A 6,421-nucleotide genomic window follows, 5' to 3' on the forward strand; every position below is an offset into this window, starting at 1 on the left:
CCTGAAAACACAACCAGCACAACTATCCAGGTGGTCTCTAGAAGCATCGGTTAATCCATTATAAAAGATATCAAGTATTTCATTTTTCTTGAGAGGATGATCAGGCAAAGCATTAAGTAATTGGATAAGCCTCCCCAAGCTTGTGGGAGACTCTCTTCTTCAATTTGCACAAAATTATATATTTCCCTTAAGGCAGCTTGTTTCTTATGAGCGGGGAAATATTTAGCAGAGAAGTAATAAATCACATCCCCGGGACGCATCACCCTTTAATGAGAACGGAAATAACTTGAGGATATAGTAGTAACGAATTTTCTCCTCATTAGTGAATAGGGTGGCTATATCATTCAATTTAGTAAGATATGTCACAACAGTTTCAGATTCATAGCCATAAAAAGGATCAGATTCAACGAAAGTAATTACTCAGGATTGACAGAGAAATCATAATCATTATCAGAGATACATATTGGTGAAGTAGCAAAAGCAGGGTCATGTTTCATTCTAGAATTCAAGAATTTTTCTTTCATCTTAGCTAACAATTTGTTAAGACCATATCTATCACTGCAAGCTAAAAAGTCTCAAGCAGTTTCTTCATCCATAACATAGCCCTCAGGCACAACAGGCAATTCATAACTAGGGGGGGAATCTTCATCATCACTTTCATCAATATTATCAGTTTCGATAATTTCATTCTCTCTAACCCTAGCAAGTTGTTCATCAAGAAATTCACCTAGTGGCACAGTATTATCAAGCATAGAAGTAGTTTCATCATAAGCATCATGCAAAGCAGAAGTGGCATCATCAATAAAATGCGACATATCAAAATGAATAACAGGAGTAGGTGTCGCAAGTTTACTCATAACAGAAGGTGAATCAAGTGCAGAGCTAGATGGCAGTTCCTTACCTCCCCTCGTAGTTGAGGGATAAATCTTTGTTCTTTCATCTTTCAAGTTCTTCATAGTTGTCGGTGTCAAAACCGGCGGATCTCGGGTAGGGGGTCCCGAACTATGCATCTAAGGCGGATGGTAATAGGAGGCGGGGGACACGATGTTTACCCAGGTTCGGGCCCTCTCGATGGAGGTAATACCCTACGTCCTGCTTGATTAATCTTGATGATATGAGTATTGCAAGAGTTGATCTACCACGAGATCGTAGAGGCTAAACCCTAGAAGCTAGCATATGGTATGATTGTATGTTGTCCTACGGACTAAACCCTCCGGTTTATATAGACACCGGAGGGGGCTAGGGTTACACAGAGTCGGTTACAAGGAAAAAGATCTACATATCCGTATTGTCAAGCTTGCCTTCCACGCCAAGGAGAGTCTCATCCGGACACAGGACGAAGTCTTCAATCTTGCATCTTCATAGTCCAACAGTCCGGCCAAAGGATATAATCCGGCTGTCCGGAGACCCCCTAATCCAGGACTCCCTCATTAGCCCCTGAACCAGGCTTCAATGACGATGAGTCCGGCGCACATATTTGTCTTTGGCATTGCAAGGCGGGTTCCTCCTCTGAATACTCCACAGAAGATTTTGAACACAAGGACAGTGTCCGGCTCTGCAAAAAAAGTTCCACATACCACCATAGAGAGAATAATATTTCCACAAATCTAATTTGCTGACACGTTTAGCAATATGACATCATGCCATGGCCCGTTCATTATTTGAACCGTTTTTCTCAACCAGCTCAGCACATATCGCGAGGCGGTTTTCTTGACACGTCTTGTCGAAGCAGAGATCGTGTCCCCTTATCACGGGATTCTCATCAATACAGGTATGGGTAACCCAACCGCGCCATCAATTACGGTGTTTGGGGAATAAGCGATTTTACCAGGTAAGTGGGGAGGCGCATCGCCTCTTCCGCCCTTATAAAGGGACAAAGATTCACCCTTTTTACCCACACATTCTTCCTCCTTGCTTATCCATTCTCGCACACTCGAGCTCCAGCGCCCAAGTTCGCGTCTTTCTCCTCGAACCACTCCAAGCATGTCCGGAGCGGGAGGCAAGTGGATGGTCTCCTCCGTTACGGAGGAGAACACCACAAAGCTACGGGAAGCCGGATATCTGGCTGCGGACATCGCGCACCGGTTGCCAGATGCGGGGCAGATCATCCCTACGCCCAAACCCCATGAGAGGGTAGTTTCCTCACCCACTTTTTTCGCGGACTGGGATTTCCCCTTCACCCGTTTGTCCGCGGGCTCATGTTCTACTATGGGATGGATTTTCATGATCTGGCTCCCAATTTCATCCTCAACATCTTGGCGTTTATCGTCGTGTGCGAGGCCTTCCTCCGCATCAAGCCCCACTTCGGCCTATGGCTGAAGACCTTCAATGTTAAACCGAAGGTGGTGGTCGGCCAGCAAGCAGAGTGGGGAGGCGCCATGGTGGGAAAATGCCTAACATCACCTGGCTCGAAGGCTCCTATGTGGAGACCATAAAGGGGTGGCAATCGGGGTGGTTCTACATCACCGAGCCGCGTGACACCAGCTGGGTGGCGGCCCCCCGAATTTCGATCCAATCCCCACACGGCTCACTTCTTGGAAAGAGAAGGGCCTGTCCTGGGGTTATCTGGTAGAGCTGAACGGACTCCAGACCTGCATCAAGAACATGATCAGCAAGAAAATCAAGCTCGTCAACATAGTCCATGTCATGCTCTTCCGCCGAATCCTCCCGTGTCAACGACGGGTATTCAATTTGTGGGAGTTCGACCCAGCCAAGCACCAGACGCTGCGAGAGCTTTTCGACATGACGCACAAGGACGTCTGGAAGGTGCTGTTCAAGGGCACCGAGGTACCTCCTTCCCTTACCGAGGACCGCGGACTCAGCACGAAGCGCCATGCCAATCCGGTAAGTTTTTATATCTCACAAGATATTTATTTGCCCCAGTTTAATCATGTGCGAGATCTCAGCTTCCAAGCCACTAACAGGCTGGGTAGAGATAGTGGAGCAGATCGATTACCCAGCCCCCTGCCTGAAGATCCTACAGATGCTCTCCTAACGGAGATGCTGGCTCCAATGCCTTACAAGGTGCCGATGAAGAAGGCCAAGAAGAAGGCCACGGGGACCCGAAAGGGTCTCCGGCGCAAGGTTATATCGGACTCATCGTCCGATAACTCCGAAGCGCAGTCCTCCCACAAAAACGAGGAGGAGGAAGAGAAAAGTTCTCCCCCCAGCCGGGGGAGACAAGAAAAGGAAGGCCGCCCCAACCGGGGAGGCCGAAGGGTCCAAGAAGGGAAGGACCCTCCTTCCGGACTGCTCCACGACGGCCGCCTACAGCGACGACGAGTGGTTACCCAGGGACAAGCCCCTGGCGAAGTCGTAAGTATCCGGATACCATAGTAATTCATGGTATGTTTTATTGCACTGCTTCTCCTTACGCCGAATATGATTATGCAGTCCGTCCCGAGCCCGTCTCAACGTATCTTCGTCGGACTCGTTGGATATGAATCGCAATTCACTTCCGACCGCCTCCACCCCTTGCCCTACGGACAACGTCGAGGTGTTGTCTCAAAAGGTACCGAGCCGAGGGGAGGTAGTCCTGGGGGCGCCTCGAGGCGACTGACGGTGTCCTGGACTAGGGGGTACTCAACACGTCATCTCCCGATCTGTTAGATTGGGCCGAGGACCCCCATGGCCGTATACTCATGGGCCAGTTCGGACAGCTGCCGCATACATGGAAGATTCCACAAGACTTGGTGATCAAGACAAGGACTCCTCCCCACCGGCGTATTCGGCTAGGACTCTTTTTATCCTAGGCCATTGGTGCATTATATAAACCGAGGCCAGACTAGTCGATAGATAACATATACAACAATCATACCATAGGCTAGCTTCTAGGGTTTAGCCTCTACGACCTCGTGGTAGATCAACTCTTGTAACCCCTATACTCATCAATATAAACAAGAGCATGACGTAGGGTTTTACCTCCATCAAGAGTGCCCGAACCTGGGTAAACATCATGGCCCCTGTCTCCTGTTACCCATTGATCCATGATACACAGCTTGAGACCCCCTACCCGAGATCTGCCGGTTTTGACACCGACAATGGTGCTTTCATTGAGAGTTCGGCTGTGGGATCGGTAAAGGATATGGCTCGCCTGCAGATCAACTGCGACACCGGCATCTTCATCGCCGGCTCGACTGGTCACCTCGGCCCGACCGAGAACCGCGCTTCATCTCCAATCGTCGTGTTCGGACGGGGGCCTTCATCAACATCAACTCCGATCTCTATCAAGATCAGGGAGGAATCATCCATGGAGCTCGGGGTCTCAACGTCAACATTGCCCTCGGGCGACCGTGCTGTCTTTTCTGAACAGCGAACTTGTATCCGCTGCCACCGCCTCCTCGAGCATCACTTTGACGATTCCTTTTTTGGAATTGTGGTGAATTGAGTCTACAACAACCATGCAAAATTTCGTCGAGTTCCGATGGAGGAATCTCCAGCAATCTACAATATACCGGAGCCCTGTCAAATCTGGACGGGAATCTGGACGAGTTTAGGGCGTGGTCTCCAGCACCTAGCTCGGACGTCCTTTGGAAGATCCAACCGTTGATCGGCTGCGAAATTCCTATATCTACCACCCCTCCAAATTTCAGCTCGATCCGACCGTCCAAACTCCGGGAACCTTCCGATTGGTGCATCACTTTTCGGATTTGTTTTCTGCCCGAATACGTATCCGACCCGAATTCATGTTTCTTTATGAACGTGATATGGGACAACCTTCTTAAAGGAATTTGCTCCTAGGGTATTGTGCACTGTTTTTAAACACGTGCCCATAAAATTTTAAGCCTCCTCTGAGGTAATCTTCACTATCATGCTGGTGTCAAACCAGTTCGGCAATACTGCTCCACGTCTGCCGACGTGCACTAGACACGTCGAGCCGAGCTCAACTTCTTCGGATCATCATCTTGGCGAGCGAACAAGAGTTCGGAATCACCAAGGATAAATCATCACAAACATCGCCGCCCCACGGATTACACGGAGCGGGAACACACGCATCGCCGCATGGTCACTTCATCAAACCGGCATTGACCGCGTCACAAGTTACGACCTGCGTCGGCATGGCCGCACTGTTGCTTCTTCAAGCCGATGTCCATCACGCCGAACTGCTTCAACACATCGGCTGACACGGCAGCTGCAATGTCTCCTTACCGACCTGCTCTGTCTCCTCGGCTAGACCGAGGGCTTCACCATCTCTTCATCAACTTACTTCGGAGACTTCGGCGCCACCAGCCAACCAGCTTTATCACATTAGCTGGACCACAGGATTTTCCTCGGCGAGCCAACTTTTGCTAGCATCGCCATGCCACCACTTCATCACCCATCAGGCAATGGGTGTGTGGATCGAGCCCTAATTTTGGGAGTAACCTTTCTCCAGATTGCTACAACAGATAAACCAGGTGCTATTAATCCTAGTATTTTTTTCTTGCTTGGGTTTATTTTTCCCAAGGAATTATTACTCCGGTTTGTTTCATCATCTATACACAGGTCTATCAAATGGTGGCTGTATTAACAACGGTGGCGTGGTGGTTCGGTCAGTTTCCGTATATAGTTCGGCGAATGCCGCATCCAGAATGCAGACCGGCCTGCGAATTCGGGCTTGGCCACGCCTTCACCGCGTCACGCCGACGCCCTGCATCGACATGACTTCGACGCCAGGCCACATCTCTTTTAATAAATTATTTTTGCGAAAAGCAATTATCCTTTTTGAACCGCACTATTTTATGTGTGTAGGTGAATGACTTCGACCGCGTCACGTGGTCTCTTCGGCAAGCCGACGCCGTCGTCCTAATCGGCGTAAATCGGCTCACGTGATCACCTTGTTGGTCGTATTGCCATACCGACGTGTTTGGTTGCCTCGGGGACTTCGGCATCGCCAAGAGAGCTCTACCTCATCGAGTGTTCGGCGCACAGGCCATATTTCTTTCATTACTCACTTTGCATAAATTATTGATTATGCAACATTTTTTTATTATTCCTACTAGCACATATGCCCGTGCGTTGCAACGGGAGAGATAATTAATGTGTCCATCGCAGCAACATGGCATAATAATATCGGAATGGTGCCACCCAACTGTGGCAGCGAGACGCATGCTACCATAAATGCATATAGGTCGTGAATTAAAAACCATCACGTATGATATTTTTGGTACGATTTTTGTATGACTGCTATGTTATTTAAAAGGCCTAATTTTCAAGTCCTACATACCAAGGCATTATTTGGAAGTTGGTGCAATTTTTGGAATTCACACTGAGTCATGAAGAAATCTTGCTAAGTGTGTTTTAGCCCCTCTCACCTCTCCCAAATCCACTCTCGTGTTGTGCCCTCTTACCAAGTATTATTCCATTGTGTTATTAGTCCAAAACGCTTGTGTCATTGCTATTTGTCTTGCAGGAATCTATGTCATGCACACCTCTTTAGATA

This window comes from Triticum urartu, chromosome 3, assembly GCF_003073215.2.
Source record: "Triticum urartu cultivar G1812 chromosome 3, Tu2.1, whole genome shotgun sequence".
Taxonomy (NCBI): domain Eukaryota; kingdom Viridiplantae; phylum Streptophyta; class Magnoliopsida; order Poales; family Poaceae; genus Triticum; species Triticum urartu.